The sequence below is a fragment of the Halichoeres trimaculatus genome, unplaced genomic scaffold (genome assembly GCF_033239565.1).
Source record: "Halichoeres trimaculatus isolate MK-OKI-2021-1 unplaced genomic scaffold, fHalTri1.1 fHalTri1_scaffold_19, whole genome shotgun sequence".
Classification (NCBI taxonomy): Eukaryota; Metazoa; Chordata; class Actinopteri; order Labriformes; family Labridae; genus Halichoeres; species Halichoeres trimaculatus.
Window position 1 is genome coordinate 11,952,200 of NW_027437197.1, and position 14,125 is coordinate 11,966,324.

The 14,125-nt window shown below is 40.2% G+C and overlaps 1 protein-coding gene across 2 annotated transcripts in view; it reads left to right on the forward strand.

Moving 5' to 3' along the window:
* The window catches only part of ptpn4a (protein tyrosine phosphatase non-receptor type 4a), a 65,399-nt gene that overhangs the window by 11,649 nt on the left and 39,625 nt on the right, over positions 1–14,125 (forward strand). The gene's annotated exons all lie outside the window — the stretch shown is intronic.

Sequence of the window (14,125 nt, forward strand, 5' to 3'; positions counted from 1 at the left end):
CTCTGATTTCAGCGTGAGGCAGGGGGCTAGCTCGGGCTGACTCATGGCTGCTCCTTGCCAGCATGAAAGCTGCTAGCAACAGGACAATACATGACATTTCCTAGACACTTTGATCTAAGACACAGTATTACAGGGCTATTAATCAGTGCATGTTTAAGCACCTCTTTCTTACCCAAGCAACAGATTAAGCTAAGCCAACACTCTGAGATTTGCAATAATTTGACTTAAAGTGTGTCATACTTGTTCCTGTGTCCAATTTTAGATGCTACACATGAGAACTGCCTCTTACTGCAGTATTGCATGTCTTTGTACAGGCTGTTATGTTTCAAGGACTCACAATCACAACAAACCTTTTATCTGTAGAAAAAGAAAACCATAGCACCATTTGTACACTATGAACATAACTGGTCAATAACACAATAAAAGGCAAATTGGCGTAACTACACAGTGAAAATCCACAGCCAGCTTCAACCTACAGACAAAAATAGGAAATTGTATGCAACCATGCAGTCATTTTAGATTTGTGTCTTTTTGTGCTTCGATGCTTTAAACGCCCTAGTCCATTTTTATGCTATATGCAGCCTATATATGTGACACACTACGATATAACACTCTTACCCTGAAGTTGAGTCAGTTTCCCTGCTTCATCTCAGCGTAATGTAGGTCATGGGCTGCGCACTAATCTTCCTTCTTAAAATCAGATTTATGCTAAATATCCTAAATGAAGTACTGTTTAACCTATTATGAAGCCTGATTAGAGGTTATTGTATGTCAGGACAGTGCTCCAGAGAAATCCCATCTGCTGCTTAGTAACGCTACCACAAATACACAAACTGTACCAACTGGCCTACATATGTAGCCTTATAAAACTATGAGGAGCTTACGTATGTAGTTCATATTCATAATCACTGTAATTTTACAGTAAACACACTGATTGCGACAGAATAAAGCAACTCATTAAGGGGTTTCTCATATTTCATCACTTTTCCATAGTTGCTAGAGTATCTCTACGCCATACACTGTAAATACTCCATACGCTTGCTTATATTGGTCATAGTCAAAGGGTTTAGATGATTTGATTTCTTTTTTTGATGTGTTTTTTTTTTTTTTTGTCTCTGCCTGTTTTTGGTAGACAGGAAGCTGGGGGGACATGCAGCAAAGGATTGTCACTCTAAGTCAAACGAGCAACTATATCAACAAAGGCTGCATCCTTTGTACGAGGCACTCTCTGAAACAACAAGGAAAACCAGAGCTCCTGACCAATTTGTTTTCAACATTGATTAAGAATATTCATTGTAAACCAAACAAGCAGGTCAAGTATTTTTTAGGCAAGGTACTACACATTATTCAAAATGTCAATTGTTTAGGAAACAAATTAAAGATGGGTTATTATGGTTTCCCATTTTATAAATAAGGACACAAAGCAACAATGCTGAACATCCATGCTAAAAAATATGCAAATTTTGAAACAAGTACATATTCACGTTTTGTAGAAATCCCTAGATTTTTCAGAAAAAGACACTTTAAAGGGGTGGGCTTCAAACACTGGTCTGCCATTATGGTGCGTTCCATTTGATCTCGGAAGTTGGAATTTCTCAGTTCAGATTGGGAACGCCCCCCATGTCGGAATTTCTGACTGGGAACTCTATTCTGTTAATTTTAGAATTTCTGACTAGTGTTTGTTGCAATAAATTAGCTGTATAAGTAGTATTATTTGATGTTTATACAGAAAATTTTGCTGTTATTGCAAGTTTTTCAACTTGGCAACTGGGACGCCTAACTTGGAGATGACGTCATTCCCACTCCCGACTTCCCTGCTCTGAGTACAAATGGAACGCACCATTAACTCTGCCCCCAGCAGGCCTCGAGAGCTGGCCAATCAGTAAGAAGGGGGTTCATGGATCTAGGAGCCTTAAAGAGACAGCAACTTGAACAAAGCATCTCAGAGGCTGAAATACGGGTTTTTTAAACACCAACATGGGGAAATTGGTAACTTTTTTGGATGGTTAAACATTTAAAACTCGAACAGGTTTCAGAGGGACAATATGGCGCTAAAAATAAAGCGCGAAAAAAGCACAATATCCCCTCTGTTGCAGTTCTTTATATTGCAACAACTGCACTGTTGTTAGTGTAATAAAGCACCACGTCAAAAGATGTGATAACAAATCACTTCTGATACGAGCCTTGATGTCCAAAATGTTTCACATTATTCATGTCGTGCATCAAAGCGACCTGTGTCCTAAAAAGAACTTTAATCCAGTTTGAAAAAACGCTTCTGCCTTCACACCTCAGGACATACAGAAGCGACTAATTGCTACCTCAGCCTTTTTCAGCAGCAGCTAACCTTATTTTTCAACAGCGTAGAAGTTGTACAGGCTTTGAGGTGATTGTCGGGTTGGCCCACGCTTTCCTGTTTTGGCCCTGTTTACCAACCACAATGTGTTCCACCCTGCTCCATCTCTTCATCTTCACCTCTTCATAAAGCTGTGATGCTGAGACATCTCCTCACACCTCTCCTTCTCCAGTACTTCATGTTCATCGAGAAGTATTTTATTCAAACAAACCACATGATACACTTGAGTAATTATGCGCTCTCTGACTTGATGCTTGGAATTTTGCAAAGGTGTCCTTTCCTACGTTTTTTAAAGTACAATTAGATGAATTCATTTTGCATCTCTCATTGTTTCATAAAACCCAAATACTGTTTGAAGTATCACTCCTAACGCTCAGAAATGTCTAGACTGCCGGAAAAGTAAGGCAGTGAAAAGTGAGTTAACCAAGTCAGAAGCAAGAGTTTTTTTTTACTATGTACAACTGCATCACTAGTTTTTGACATCAAAATGTAAATTTCTACACTAACATATTACATACTGCTTTTGATAGATAGCTGAACTCACAAGACTGGGAGAAATCTTGGGTTTCCCACCCACCTTGTGGTGATGCAATGTGTGTGTGCATATGTTGCAATACCATTACTCACAGCCCAGGTTTTTACAAGGTAGGACACCTGTAGCTGCTTCCAGGTGGGGATTTTCAGTATGGCACCTGATGACAATAGGCTTCAGAAAAAGATGTGATGTCTCCAAGACTACATTCAAATGTTAAAGAATATATGTTTCTAACCTCAAGCAGAGAGCAATCTAAGATACTGACAGATTTATGTAGGTTGAAGATTACACTGATGATAAAGCTTGTTCCAAGTACTCTTGTTCTTCCATCACCAGCTGTTTTTTTTCTCGTTTTACATGTCAACCTCTGAATCTGTTTGCCAGCAAAGAGCGGGAATGGCATAAGTTCACTTAGAGAAAGTAACAAGGGGTAATTTTAAGTGATAAAGATAATGTGACAAATGGGTTGAAACTTGATGAGATGAGTTGTGATTGGTTTAGTGTTCTGGTGTCGTGCCCTGAACAGCTATAGCTTCCAAGAATAGGAATAGGGGGTCATCCAGAGGGCATGGAAGATTAAGTAAATCATGCAGTCATCATGACTATGTCACAGGCCAACATCTCTCTTTCCTCTCCCTCCCTCTGTCTCTGCCAGTGCTCTTGCCTAATAAAAGTATTTTAAACCTAGCTTTTCCATCCCCATTTCCTTGTCTGTCATCGTTACAGCTCTTGTTTGCCTTTCCTGGGACTTGAGTAGACTGAACATTTCTCCCTTAACCCTCTGAAAAGTCCACAACTACCTACATCTGTAAGGAGCTGGGCTGCAGCAATGCCTTTGCCTTGAACTCAGAGTATTATAGTAGTAATCTCCTCTAGTGTCGCCATGTCTGTTGTTTACATCCCACACATGAGCTAGTTGTAGTATGTTAGCTGAGATATCTCCCAGCAGTAAGCAAAGTTTATAGTACGAATGAGAAAGTATGACATGAAAATTTTATCCACAATGTGCTAAATTTCTTTGACATATTGTAAAATGAAGAGAAGAAATATCATCATTCTGTGTGTTGTTTGCTCTTGTGTGTTTTGTCAAGTGTTGAGACAAGTGAACACCATTTTCCATGGAAGCTTTTACACAGTGATGCAGAGGTATCCACTTTATTGATAGTTTTCCCTAGTAAACTCCCTCATCCAGGTGTTGAATGCAGTGGTTAGAGTATTTATACCACCTGGAGAGATCTTTTATTCAAAGGGGATGTAATGCTCTTAGAAAAGGCAAGAGTTGCACATGAACAAGAGACAAACCTTCTGACATGTTAGCAAGTCACAGTATGTGCCAAGAAAAGGAGAAGCTCTAAATGCATTTTACTAGAAAACATATCCCAGAGTTTTATTGCAAACCCTGAAATGGTTTAACCAGAATCTGAAAGCAGAAAAATAAGCTTTTAAAATCTGACTAAAAAGATGAGTTCAGACAGAAAACAGGTGTGAATGTGGCTCCAGTCCTCATGTAGGCGTGTTGTTATTCAGCTAACCTAGCCTCGCAGTGGGGGGTTTGTGCTCGGTGCCGAACACCTGGCCTCCCTGCCGGTGGGGCAGGAATGTGCAGGGTTGAGGTGGATGCGGGTGGAAATTTGCAGTGTGCTCAGAACACGACCCCTGCTAACATTTAAAGGTGCAAGCGTCAGCAGGAAAGGAAAAATCAGGGGAATGTGCTGCTTTAATCAAACCTGCATCTCTGTTTCCCTGCTTTCTGTTTTTCTGTGGGTGTATTGAGGTGTGTGCGCTGCTACATGTGTGTGACTGAGGGCCTCTGGTTATATAAATGAGCTCACACTGTCCCACCCCTCTCATATTTCTAACCTGTGTGCTTTGTTTAGCATTATAATTTGGGATCCTTGTTGCACTGATGGAAGTGAACCAACAGCTTTGTGCTCGCGCAGTATTCTTAATCTATTTTTTGGTTTGTTTTAACAGCTGGGATGTTTGTTAAACATTGACACCACAGATATATAATTCATTGTGTTTAAATTAATGACTCCATCCTTTGAATAAAATATGCAGTAACCTGTTTCCTAGCAATGGCTAACTTCCTGGCACTGCTAGCATGAAGTTAATAGTACAACCACCACCAACATTTCCTAAATGACATCATGGGGTTTATTTTTTGTAATGCCAGTACAGCTTGTTATTGTGTTGAAACTAAAAATTTAACAGTGTAATAGCATTTTGTTTCAACTGGGGGGCAAAGAATTATGGGATATATTAGGCAGCCTAAGAGAAGTAGGACACATTTATTTGGTGCATTCAGGGAGCCTTCAAAATTCGACACCTTTTGATGACTGGCAATGACACATTCAATCTCCAAAGGCTGCAGCGCCTGAACGAGGACACAGCTAATATTTTAAATGTAACTTGAGGAAAAAAAAATTAATAGCGGAAAGAAAACTCAATTTAATCCCAGTCACACTGTGTGTGGTGATTTTTGGTCTCATAAGAGTTTAAATGACTTAGATTGGCTGGAAATATACACTGGAAGGGGGACTTAGTGGTTTAAAAATGAATGGATCTGAGTTGCCCTTTGGCCTTTTTTCTGTCACCCTCTTTGTTTGTGCATGGTAAAATCAAATTCTTTAAACTCAAAGGTTTGTTTTAATAGTTTTATGTGCTTCAGAAAACATGTGTTTTTCCTAAAAAACAAGCTGATTTTGAAAAGGTTCTCTGGACTGGTGTGAATGCCAACAATGAGGGCAGGTTGTTACTTGCATTGCTGAAAGCAGGAAACCCCCAAAATGTGGCTTTCCTACCTATGCTAACTACCCACCACACTTACATTGGTGCAATATATAAAGCAAAACCCTAAGTCTTCAACTTTTGCATGCTCTGAGGGTGTGTGGTAATGTGGTTTACATACAGCAGACACAGTCATAATGCTAGTGACACAACTAGGCTAAGGTGTTACCTGGAAAGTTTCCATTCATTGTTGGCTTTTACTTATTTTTCAGATAATTGGTTAATGTTTAGAGGCAGTCAGTGAACCTGTGAGTGGAAATGTCACATTTACAGGAACATTAAAGGACCGTGTTTGCTCACGTCACATCAATATGAACTGTTTAAGACTAGTAAATGAAATTTTCTACAGCTGTCTGTGCATTTCTAGTTGCTTGAGGCTTCCTTTTTCTGTACCCAGCATTTCTCTGGATGTTACAGCGGGGAAAGGAATGTGATTCTAGCCAGAGGGTGTTCCAACAGAGCAAGTTATAGAGTCTGGGGGGTGGGGCTTTCCACGTGTCAGTCCACCAGGTGAGAGAGACTGGCAACGACGACGACTCTTCTCCTGACATTATTGAAAAAGACAGCAAAGAAGCAGAGCTAAAGAAACCCCTCAGACACCATTATCTGCATCTTTGATTCAGTAGGATGCTCTGTGACAGGTGTTGGGTTTTATGAATGGCTCTGTGTGTTTGTGTGTGTGGAAGTAAATGGATGCTCTCTGGCACTGATGACTGTAATTTGCATAATGGACTCAGAGGCCATACTAAGAGTAAAAGACAGGAGGAAAGAGCAGGGAAACAAATGTGTTGCATGTTAAGTGTAGTGGGGCTTCTTTCATGTTGTGTTCCAGGAGAATTATCTCAGAAAGGTATTTTTGATCACTTGTTCCAGGAAATGAGGGCCCACTTCTATGATTGGGTCAAGAATACAAAGATAGTACTTTGCTATTTGTACTGAGTTTTCACTTCTTCACAGGTGTCGCCAATTTTCTAATCAAACACAGGTGCAGTTAATGATATAATTAATCACTGTAGTTTTCACTGCGGGTGAGAGAATATATTAATGATCTTTAAAGCTTGTCTCAATTTTGTGCTGGTGGTCTTTTCCTGCTGACAAATAGAGACTTAAAAGAGTGATAACCACACCATATGTATATAGGCTTATACATGAACATAAGAAGATGCAGTGAAATAGAAAATACAATTTCCTTTATGCTTTTTTGCAGATGTGTCCCAAGACAAAAGTTTGTTTACAGTGTTGTAAGGGAAAGTGACTCTTCAGAGCTGTGAGCAGCTGAGATGGATTGAGCTTTCTTTTTGTCTAATCGATGCAGTCAGGCTGGCTTAATCAGGCTTTACATTCACTCACTTGTAGAGGATTATTCCATTGGTGGCTAGTGAAGTTCAATTGGACATTTTCTGCTCTACAAAACTAAATTCTGGTGAAGGTGGGACCTAAGAGGGCTGCATGGAGAGTATCTCAGGAATATTGGTGCATTTGCTAAGGCCAATCAAATGAAAATATTTTGGTTGCTCTGTTATTGTTGGTACACTTTGTATTTTTGGCCTTGTTTGGTTCTTATGGACCAGGCGTTTGGATTGTGTTTTTGTTTTTGCTATACTATTATTGATCGTTTAAGGTGAAATTATAACTTAATTTACTTCTAAGCTTAAAAAAACTTACCATCAACAACATCAAAAACAAAAACAAAACAAGAAACAGCATACCCGGTGTATATTTATAAAATAAATGGAAGCAAGTTAAAGCAAACCTGTAATCCAGCAATTCACAAGCATGTTAAAGTCCAATACCATATTCAGTAGGGATGCATACCGAATTACGTATTTTTATAGGTACCGACCAAATTCTGTCAAAAGTACCAGGTATCAATTCACGTATAACCAAAAGGTACCATGTTTAGGTACCTAAATGCATCTTTGTGACTGTGAGGGACTGGAAGATTAGGTGCTTTTTCATGCTGGACATGAACACAGCATTGCAAGGTTACATACACATAAACACAAACAAGTACAGAAAAGTGGTACCGTTGAGTACCGGGACCGATTGCCAGGTATTGGGCATCAGAACCGTATCGTTTCAAATGTGAAAGGTACCCATCCCTAATATTCAGACTTGTGGTTGTCCCAAAGTCTTTTTCACATTGACAGTAGTTGTAGAGTCAGTTAACCTCAACTGTGCCCTCTTGGTTTTACTTTGGTTAAAGTGTGAAAACTGAGGGTTGTCCTGTATCGTCACCTTACAACCTTCATTTTTTGTATTGCATAACTGCTGCTGAATGCATCCTGAAGTGGACGAAGAGTGGAATAAAATCAGTTTCTTTATGATGTTTGGGAAAAATCATAATGGTAAACATTAAGAAAAAAAATCAAACTGTTATTCTTCCTGGATCACAACAGTTTAGTTTGCCTCCTCTCCTGTTTTGTTCTCCTCCCCTCTGAGATTTAAGCAATCAGATTACAAGCTGCACTGTATGGCTTTACCATCAGCAGGGGCCACATATGGCTATCCCTAAAGGAGGTCAAAGGTCATTAGCTGCCCACATTCCTTAAGCTGCAACTTAACCCCCCCCCCCCAACTCAGGCATTTAAATGCTTTGTTTGAATCTGTCAATTATGCACAAACATACACACACATACACACATGAAGCATCTTTGTTTTTGAAGGCAGGATGTGGTAACTGAATAAAACACAAAGGTCAGGCCACTGTTAGCATGTTTTATTCCTGCATTATGTTTATAATGTCACATCCATGTAAAAACAAAAGATCCATGGCAGCTTTTAAGTTGTATTTTTCCTAGCATCTATTCTGAACAGTCACAAGCTGTCTCCAAACACACACATACACACATCTGTAATTGACCACCTGTTTTCCTGTGGCCTAGTTAACATCGATGCACAATTCCTCAGGGATTATTAAAAGCTAGCATCTTATTTCAATTGTTTCAAAGCAACACAACGGGACAGAAATAAAAACATACGTTGCATGTCTTGGGAGGAAAAAATGGTGAATAAATAGAAATACAGGGGGCAAATGGAGTTCAGCAGTCAGCCCTTAGTTGAACTTGGAGAGGACGCTGGGTATTGTTAAACTTTCGCTTTGAAGACTTTATTTCTGTTGGATAAATAAGAAATATGGGGAGAATCTTATTTTAGCGAGTAATATATTCAGACAACTTTTGTATTTCTGCTTGTTTTGTTGTTTTATGTATGTGTGTATTTTTTATGTATGTGTGTATTTTGATTCAGTGAAACTTGACGTGCATGTGTATCAGTGGGTCCCAGTGGGTGTGTTCATATATGTGTACACTTCAGTATACAGACAGGAAAGCTCCTGGCCTGTCTGTGTTTGCAATAAGAGGAGCCCACCACTGAGGGGGAAGCTTTAGGGTCAACACACACACACACACACACACACACACACACACACACACACACACATACACACACTCATATATACACACTCCTGCCTGTTTGTAAGCTTTGCTGACTGCAGGAAGCAATAATGGTAGCGTGCTTCCGGAGTTCCGGAGGCTTCTCTCAGGGGAGTATGGCTGCTCTGTCCAGCTCAGCAGAGAAAAACTGAAAAGGACACAGTGGAGCAGAAAATTATAGAACATGGAGAATAGGATGGAGTAGAATAGAAAACTGCACAATGGAAAAGGATTGTCAAGAGTACAGTGGACCAGGTCTGTTGATGATAGGATTATGATTTACACAAACAGAATGTAAATAAAGGACAAACGTGAAAAAATACATGAAAGAAACAAATATTAGTTGAATTTATTACACTGTAGAGTTTAATGCTTGACTTATTTATTAACAAAATAATACAGCAACTACATTGGTCAAGATTTTTTACATGGAAAACTTGTACAACAGTTATTGGAAGTTGGGTGTAGTGTAGTGAGATTCAAAACAATTCAGAGTTCAATCCTTGAAACGGCATACTGGCTACCTGACTGTTGAATCACATGCCACACTGCTGTCACAGGAGCTACATCAATGGTTTTGAGTTTTTGCTGTTGGCTTAGCTGACCTTTATCTGCAGCTCACACAGTGAAGTGTAAATCCCTGTCGTCGCTCCCTGTCGCCGAGCCTGTCCAGAAGGAATCATTTTCAGATAGACACAGATAGAAGTACACATATCGATTGCGATTGCGATTGCGATTGCGATTGCGATTGTGCTTGCGATTTAATAAAAAAAGTTGTGTCATGATGAGTCTACAGACTTGCTTGGTTATCATGGAGAAAAATCTGAATTGCATGTGCTGACATTGCGATTGCGATTGCGATAATCGTGCAGCCCTACTCCAAATACACACTCTTCAGAACTTAAACCTGGGTAATACTCCTGTGTTAACCCTTTGCAGTCAAAGGCACTGCTAATTTCTACGTGGAGGTTTGCATTGCTGCAATACTCCTCCCAAAAAGATGAGGGCAGTGTGTTCTGTAGGATTGTCAGATCATCTGATCCCAGTCCTGCCACTTGTTTTTTTTTTTTTTGCTTTTTGAGCGTATTTCCATATTGAAGCTGACACATGTAGGCAATTCTTATACAGCAACTATTATAAAAGGAGATGTTGGAGGAAATGAGGATACACAGTGATTCTGGAAATGTTGTTAATAAAGGAAATACAATCCTGCTTAGTGGACAAATCAAATGGCTTGCGGTCTGGTTTCGACCCATGGTTACTTTTGGGGGATGTGCATGTCAGACTAAGTGCATGTGCATTTTCACAACAAAACCAAATACCTGTACAACCTGGTACCAGAAATTACTTCTGTTTTTTCTTGAGTAGTTACAACGTATTGGACAGGATATGCAGGATTCCTGTTCATTCTGTGGGTGTTCCAATCTACTATAACACCCAGCTCTTTATACATTAACCCTTATATAGAGGAATAAAACCTATCGGAAAGAAGATAACACCGTGTAATGTTAAACAACAAAAGCTATTGGAAAAAAGCTTGATTTGACACAGAAGCATAAATCAGGTTCCCTTATTTCAGTCCATAGATGATTTGAGGTCACATACTGTCAGACATGTTTCAAGGGGAAAAAGATTAATTGGTTGCACACCACAGAGAAGGCCCAGCTCTGCGCTCTCTAAACTGTCTTCAGCTGCATGGCAGAAAAATGTTAGGACAGGAAGAGAGCAGGGAAGGCGAGTCAGCCTGTGGAGAAGAGTCTGTGTGTCAGACCTCATCTTCTATGTATCCCATCACCCCTCAGTGTGAGCCAGTGATCCCTCAGATCCCCCTCCCTCAGATCTTCCTTCCTTCTGCATGGCTTCACTTCTGTGCTTCTCTCCGCTCATCTCTCCTGTTGCTCTGTTCCCCACCCCAACAGTGCTGCTTCTGCTGCTGCCTCAGTTTGCATTTGAGCCTCTGCGCTTGCATGCATCTGAGGCTGTGTGGGGGCCTGGACTTTTACGTGTGTGTGTGTGTGTGTGCGGTGGTTCTGTTGGCAGTCAGGATGTATTGATCTCTGCGGGATGGAAAGCGCCACGCTTGGTTTGATACTACCTGCTAGCATTCAGCCACCTACACTTCCTGTACGGCAGCTCAGTTGCTCCTCTCTGCCTGGTTAATGCCCACATCTTTAAAACTGAGGCCCCTGGAGCCCAAACTCCAACTCCAACTGTGGTACACCCACTTCCCCACTCTCAGGACACTGTCCATAGGAATGTTAAGCGCAGTCACCCGCTGAGCTGGATTGACTTAGATCTCTTCTTTGTGATCAGTTGGACAGCTTACTATGGTCGTCACAAACAGACTTGTCCCCCTGTTAAAAATGGAGATCTCAGTATTCAAAATTTATGTTTACACCCTTCCAATAAGTTAGAAATACTAGTAATGTAAAAAAAAGGGACAATTCATAGCAAGACACTGTTTTACCTCAATGAGATGAGCTAAGAGTAACAAAAGCTCTATTTGTGTGGGCATGTACGGTGCAGAGAGCTTCATATCACTTTTTAGTGTTTTCATGTTTTGTTGGGTAACATATGCCTCTGCTGTGGGATTTGTGTCCTCCCTGTCCTCCTTCCCCCATTTTTATTCTTTAGTGATCTGTCTTGACAGGAGACATAATAACCCCACAGGGGTCATAACCCCGTCATCAGGAGCTGCTGTATTTGTAACGATGGCTCTGTGTGAGTGTATTGGTGTGTGTGTATAGTATATATGGAGGGCTCGCTGTTTCTCTGAGTTGCTTGTCACTACACATCAGCACAAACCCCTATGACCAATGGCAGATGGTGTGCAAACTGTGTACTTGCACCAATACACACATATGTATGAGCACATGAAGCCACCGTTAATAGCAGCAAAAAGCACTTTTCCACCTTAAGATGATTCAGAATATGTGATTTTTTAATTTCAATTATTGTTAAAAATGTATGAATGACCCATAGGATACTGATAGGGGCTAATTGATATGCAGTAATATTAAAATAATTATTATAATAATCCATTTGTGACATAAGATTTGTTATATTAGTTCAGGCTTGGAGATTTAAAGGAGTGTAAATCTTCTTTTTTTGTCAAAAGTGAAGTAATCCTTGCATGATATCAAGAGAACTGCCACTTACACACTAAAGCCTTACACTTCTGTGAAATTGTATATTCATCTAATGGAAAGAAGAACACTTCAAATAGCATGCACCTACAGCTGTACCCAGTTCCCTGTCAGAGCAGAACATAAAAAAGAAACAACAGAGAACTGGAAAATCCTCCTCCTCCTAGCCTGAGTCATCAGCTGAGTAAGGTTTCAACTGAGGAAAAAAAACATGTCATGTACAAAATACTGTGGTTTTGCTACTATTATTAGGGAGTCAATATGCCCTTCAAGCTATTTACTTGCTGCCAAATATACGCTGAGTAACTGTAAAATTGTTTTCAATGTGAAGAGCAAAAATCAAGCAAAATAAAGTGGGGGTATTGTGTTTTTTTTTCTTTATACTGTCCTTCTGGACCCCCCCCCCCCCCAGTAGCATTGCATGATGTGCGGCTTAACAGAAATGCTGGTGTTTTCCTGGTGTCTTAGAAAATTCTTGTATCAGCCTCTGTGCAAAATGCTTTGTTGTAGCTGCTATCCCTTTAAGACTCCCGCTTCACATATCCCCTTCCATCTGATTGGCCCTCTGGAAGCCAGGTGGCATGCTTTAGCTAATGCCCGCCCCTCTAAGGTGTCATGGACCAATGAGAAGATTGCAATGCAATGATCTCATCATTTCAGCAGGTATCTTAAAGGTGTTGCAAAGATCTTGTGCATCATAAAAAGTTCTCCAGCATATGAATGCGATTAAGTATGGACAACCAGCATTGTTATCTCTTTATCCATAAAGGATAACTACAACACCCCTCTTTAAACTAGGGATGCACCAATCTGATCCTGGTATCGGCGCCAATCCAGCCCCTCAAAGCTGGATCGGGTATCGGTGGGAAAGGATCGGTCCAAACTTGACACCAAGGCTAAACTATGATTTAGTCTACAAGGTGTAAAATTTTACCAGAAAAGTTGGATCGGTGTATCCCTACTTTAAACTGTGATTTCTGCATTATAACTTTACAGTGTTTCCTGCCTTCTTAAATTCTCCTTTCCATCTGACAGGGGAAACTTCATGCTGTGGGGACATGATTGAGCAACTACTGATAATTTCAGGAGAGGGCTTTTCCCAAAACCTTGCATATGTAAGAAGGGCTTATATAAATTATGTCCTGGTTGGGCCACCCATTAGAACGATCTTGCTTTAAAAAGCTTTTGAGTAAATTTCTCAAAATGTTGTTAATAGTAATGCTGCTGGGTTCAAATTCAGAGCAGAGTATAAATTTATCTTGTATGAGGCGGTTTTTAATCCATGTACATGTGGATTGAATCTGCATGCAACAGGCTCAGTATTTACAGAGAAAGGGAAACGAGTCAGAGCAGGTTTCTGTGAAAAGAGTCTGTGTTTTTTTTCTAAATGGAGCAGCTTCAGATAAAATTAATGTTATTTATTCCCACTGCTGAGCAGACGGGGCATCCTCTGCCTCTGTTTGTCCTGCTGTCATCTGACGACCAATCACTGAAGCCCTTTCATCTCAGTAAGCTGCAGGCATTACATAAATGCTTCATTGAATCAAACAAGGATCTCCTCTTATTGTTGTTTTTAATATTCAACACCTAGGGTATCCCTTTTATTTATATATAGCTTTGCATTAAAGAATGAAGGATTAAGTGTGGCAAACATTAATAGCTCCTCTTTGAATTGTGAACTATGAGTGTCGTGGAGTCATTCTGCTATTAATTTTCCACGTTCCCCAGTAGGAAACCAACAGCTTGCCTACTCATTGACATTCTTTTCTCATGAAGCACTCACTCTTTGCTTCTTCTCATTGCTTGTACAGGCTTGTCTTGCTGTGCGGCTGCCTTTGGTACAGCTGTGGAGGGGACAGGGCCTACA